Source organism: Oncorhynchus tshawytscha, unplaced genomic scaffold (genome assembly GCF_018296145.1).
Source record: "Oncorhynchus tshawytscha isolate Ot180627B unplaced genomic scaffold, Otsh_v2.0 Un_contig_10461_pilon_pilon, whole genome shotgun sequence".
Classification (NCBI taxonomy): domain Eukaryota; kingdom Metazoa; phylum Chordata; class Actinopteri; order Salmoniformes; family Salmonidae; genus Oncorhynchus; species Oncorhynchus tshawytscha.
In genome coordinates this window covers 1-5,615 of record NW_024605807.1, presented here as the reverse complement: position 1 = coordinate 5,615, position 5,615 = coordinate 1, and the positions used below count along the sequence as shown (strand labels likewise).

Here is a 5,615-nt window from a genome sequence, read left to right as displayed (position 1 = left end):
CTGTCTTAAATGGGCATTAAGGGGCATTCTACTGAAGTTCTACACTTGAATATGTTGTTTAGTACTTTATAAATTGTTAACGGGTCAATCTGCCTTTGGTACATATATTTTGGGGTCTTTTAAATTAGATTTATTAAATTCTCCACGTGGTCTACATTAAATTGCATCTCATCAAAAGGCACCCATTTCGTGGAACTACCCTTTAACATTTGCATTTTAGGCCCTGTTTAGAGAGATTAATACCTCGTCTAAGATTTTAATATACGGCCATAAGTTCACTGTCTGTTTGATGTTCTTGTTCACACAGGAGAGAGACATGACTATCGTGGATCCTCTGGGGAGCCTCAACAACATCCTGATGCTGACGAGGCAGAGAAGAGTCTCTCCAGATCAGATCACCAGATGGTACAGCTTGGTCTGGTCTAGCATACAGCTTGCTCTATCTGGGTCTGGGCTTCAGTAAAGCACTTCATGACAGCGGTGACATCAGCATCCATAATGATATGTGTCTGTGTCCCCTCTTTATGGTTACCAGGACAACGCTAGCCCTTCCTCCCTCCCGGAGTACCCGTGTCGTGCCTCTCCCGGTAGCGCCTTACTGGGTATGAAGAGGTTGTCTGTGCTGCTGGTGGACTGCAGGAAAACAACGGGGCTGAGTGGAACTGTGAGAGGAGGAGAAGAGAAGAAAGGATCAGATTTGACACATCAAAGTAAGTGCTGGAGTTTAGTTTGAACAAATAAAATAGATCTGCCCACTGGTATCTGTTACCAGGACAACCAGCAGAGTTCTGTTAGTTGACAGGAAGATAGACTGGGGGATATGGAGGTTATGAATATCATAACACTGAAAAAGGATTCTGCCAATGAAAAGAGAGAAACCAACAGACCATATAAAACCTTGATGAAAGTTAGATTTAGAGAGAAAGTTTCAAGATGATCCAATGTGAAGTGCTTGTTTTACAGAAACCTTTCCTTAAAACATTATGGATGTTACATTGCCTGTCCCAGTCAACCCCCCTATCTTTACAAGACTGTTGAACAGGAAAACATGATGGAGTCTTAAAGGAGGACTGTAGCATCTAATGATGAAACATTATGGAGTCTTAAAGGAGGACTGTAGCATCTAATGAAACATGGAGTCTTAACTTCTTATGGCTAGCGGAACCCCTCGACAACATTCCTCTGAAAAGGCAGAGCGCGAAATTCAAAATATTTTTTAGAAATATGTAACTTTCATACATTCACAAGTGCAATACACCAAATTAAAGCTTAACTTCTTGTTAATCTACCCATCGTGTCTGATTTCAAAAGAGCGTTACAGCGAAAGCACACCATATAATTACGTTAGGTCAGAGCCTCAAACACACACAGCCATTTTCCAGCCAAAGAGAGGAGTCACAAGAAGCAGAAAGAGAAAATTAATCACTAACCTTTGATGATCTTCATCAAATGGCACTCATAGGACTTCATGCTACACAATACATGTATGTTTTGTTCGATAAAGTTCATATTTATATCCCAAAATCTCAGGGTTTAAACACTGTTTCCCATGCTTGTTCAATGAACCATAAACAATTAATGAACATGCACCTGTTGTTAAGACACCAACAGCTTGCAGACGGTAGGCAATTAAGGTCACAGTTATGAAAACTTAGGACTCCAAAGAGGCCTTTCTACTGAATCTGGAAACACCAAAAGAAAGATGCCCAGGGTCCCTGCTCATCTGCGTGAATTGTCTTAGGCATGCTGCAGGGAGGCATGAGGACTATTGCAGATGTGGCCAGGGCAATAAATTGCACTGTCCGTACTGTGAGACGCCTAAGACAGCGCTACAGGGAGACAGGACAGCTTATCGTCCTCGCAGTGGCAGACCACGTGTAACAACACCTGCACAGGATCGGTACATCCGAACATCACACCTATGGGACAGGTACAGGATGGCAACAACAACTGCCCAAGTTACACCAGGAACGCACAATCCCTCCATCAGTGCTCAGACTGTCTGCAATAGGCTGAGAGAGGCTGGACTGAGGGCTTGTAGGCCTGTTGTAAGGCAGGTCCTCACTAGACATCACTGGCAACAACGTCGCCTCTGGGCACAAACCCACCGTCACTGGAGCAGACAGGACTGGCAAAAAGTGCTCTTCACTGACAAGTTGCGGTTTGTCTCCAGGGGTGATGGTCGGATTCGCGTTTATCGGCGAAGGAATGAGCATTACACCGAGGCCTGTACTCTGGAGCAGGATCGATTTGGAGGTGGAGGGGCCATCATGGTCTGGGGCGGTGTGTCACAGCATCATCAGACTGAGCTTGTTGTCATTGCAGGCAATCTCCACGCTGTGCGTTACAGGGAAGACATCCTCCTCCCTCATGTGGTGGCCTTCCTGCAGACTCGTCTTGACATGACCCTCCAGCATGACAATGCCACCAGCCATACTGCTCATTCTGTGCATGATTTCCTGCAAGACCGGAATGTCAGTGTTCTGCCATAGCCAGCGAAGAGCCCGGATCACAATCCCATTGAGCACGTCTGGGACCTTTTGGATCGGAGGGTGAGGGCTAGGGCCATTCTCCCCAGAAATGTCCGGGAACTTGCAGGTGGGGTAATATCTCACTGCAAGTACTGTCAAATCTGGTGCAGTTCATGAGTAGATGCAGTGCAGTACTTAACCCCCTCCCCCCTTTGTTCAGGGACACATTATTCCATTTCAGTTCATCACATGTCTGTGGAACTTGTTCAGTTTTGAATGTTGTTGAATCTTATGTTCCAACAAATATTTACACATCTTAAGTTTGCTGAAAATAAACGCAGTTGACAGTGAGAGGATGTTTCTTTGTTTGCTGAGTTTAGATTGGCGAGGGGGAAAAACAATTAAATCAATTTTAGAATAATGCTGAAATGTAACAAAATTTGGAAAAGGTGAAGGGGTCTGAATACTTAACGAATGCACTGTGTCTGTGTGTATACTGAACCAAAATATAAACAACAATTTCAACGATTTACAGTTCATATAAGTCATTCATTGTAAATAAATACATTAGGCCCAAATCTATGGACTTTACATGACTGGGCAGGGGAGCAGCCATTGGTGGACCCTGGAGGGCATAAGCCTATCCATTGCGGTGCCAGGCCCAGCCAATCAGAATTAGTTTTTCCCCACAAGAGCGCCTCATTACAAAGAGAAGTACAACTCGGGTGGCTGGTCTCAGACGATGTGGAGGTCCTTGGCTGGCGTCGTTATATGTGGTCTGTGGTTGTGAGGCCAGTTGGATGTACTGCCAAATTCTCTAAAACTATGTTGGAGGCGGCTTCTGGTAGAGAATTGAACATTCAATTATCTGGTAACAGCTCTAGTGGATTTCTCCCCAGCACAAGGTGCACCTGTGTAATGATCATGCTGTTTAATCAGCTTGATATGCCACACCTGTTAGGTGGATGAATTTTCTTGGCAAAAGAGACATGTTTACTAACAGGGATGTAAACAAATTTGTGTTCAACAAAATTCTGGGGTCTTTTATTTCAGCTCATGAAAAATGGGACCAACACTTCACATGTTGTGTTTTATATTTTTTAGCAACATCTACCCCAAAATTATTTTTACTTTACACAAACTATCAATGACATGTGTGATAGTCAAAATATACAAAATTTGTGAACGTCTAAATAAAAGAAATTGTCGCAGCGGGCGTTGTCATGGAAATTCATGTAAACTGAGAGAGGCTTTGTAATTTCTTCAAACAATCATTTTTATTTAATATTGATTAATTATTGCAATAATGAAGCTGTTGACCCCACACTCTTGAGTGTGTTGTCGAGAGTAGCTCATTGGACACTAGTAATGGACATTATGGAACAAAACAATGATTTATTGCGGAACTAGGATTCCTTGCACTGCATTCTGATGAAAGATCATCAAAGGTAAGGGAATATTTATGATGTAATTTCGTATTTCTGTTGACTCCAACCTTGCGGAGAAATATATTTACTTCTGAGCATCGTCTCAGATTATTGCATGGTAGGCTTTTTTCGTAACTTTAAAAAAAAAACTGACACAGCGGTTGCATTAAGAACCAGTGTATCTTTAATTATATGTAAAACATGTGTCTTTCGTCAAAGTTTATGATGAGTATTTCTGTTATATGACGTGGCTCTCTGTAATTACTCCAGATATTTTGGGGGCATTTCTTAACATGGTGCCAATGTAAACCGAGATTTATGGATATAAATATGCATATTATCAAACAAAGCATAAATGTATTGTGTAACATGATGTCATAGGAGTGTCATCTGATGAAGATTATCAAAGGTTAGTGATTAATTTTGTGACTATCTTTGGCTGGGAAAAATGTCTGTGTGCTTGTTTGGATTTGGTGGTGATCTAACATAAATAAATATATGTTGTGTTTTCCCTGTAAAACATTTTAATAATCGGACACGATGGGTAGATTAACAAGATGTTTATCTTTCATTTGCTGCATTGGACTTCATTTGCTGCACTGTGAAAGTGAAATATTTCTAAAAAATACTTTTGAATTTCCCGCGCTGCCTTTTCAGAGGAATGTTGGGGGGGTTCCGTTAGTGGAACCTGTGTCCTAGACAGGTTAATTAACTTGTTAGGGACTTGGTCCCTGTGGCGGGATCAAATCAGCAGAAATTTTAGAGCGCCACCTATAGTTTTCGATAAAACTCAAACTTTCATTAAAACACACATGCAAGGTTCTGAATTAAAGCTACACTCGTTGTGAATCTAGCCACCAAGTCAGATTTGTAAAATGCTTTTCGGCAAAAGCATGAGAAGATATTATCTGATAGCATGTACCCCCAGAATACCAGACCGGCAACAAAACAACAGATTTTGCGGTAGCCGGCGCTACCCAAAACGCAGAAATAAAATATAACACATTCATTACCTTTGACGAGCTTCTTTCTTGGCACTCCTATATGTCACATAAACATCACAATTGGGTCTTTTTTCCCGATTAAATCCGTCATTATATACCCAAAATGTGATTTGCTGAAGACCGGTCTGATCCAGAAAAATGCCCCTTTACAAGCCGCAACGTCACTTTTTAAAATTACAAAAGTTGCCTATAAACTTTTACAAATAACTTCAAACTACTTTTCTAAACCAACTTTAGGTATTAATAAATGTTAATAATCTATCAAATTGATCACGGGGCGATCTGTATTCGATAGCAGCAAGTCTTGAAATCATCCATGTTTTCAATTTCACAACATCCTGTGGTGAGCATAAAACAGGAAGGGCCAATACGTCATCTAACCAAGGATAAAGCCGACTGAAAATGCCAGTACTGGCGACATCGTGTGGAAGCAGTAGGCGTTTACAGGGATCCTCATGTATTTTCTTTAGCCTTAGACAATACATTGACTGGCGGATGAATATTATTTTTGTGTTTTTGGTGAACAGTTTTTCGAAGGATTTTTACTCCTAAACACGTTCTGTTATAGCCACAGACACGATTTAACCAGTTTTAGAGACTTCAAAGTGTTTTCTATACACACACACTTATCATATGCATATACTATATTCCTGGCATGAGTAGCAGGATGCTGAAATGTTGCGCGATTTTTAACAAAAAGCTGCGAAAATTCG

General features: G+C 41.3%; 1 long non-coding RNA gene across 1 annotated transcript; it reads left to right on the top strand.

Moving 5' to 3' along the window:
- Nucleotides 1–325: 325 nt before the first annotated feature.
- LOC112239083 lies at nt 326–711 on the top strand. Its single transcript, XR_006080925.1, has 2 exons — nt 326–405; nt 536–711. It is a non-coding gene; the product is annotated as an uncharacterized LOC112239083 (long non-coding RNA).
- The last annotated feature ends 4,904 nt before the right edge of the window (nt 712–5,615 follow it).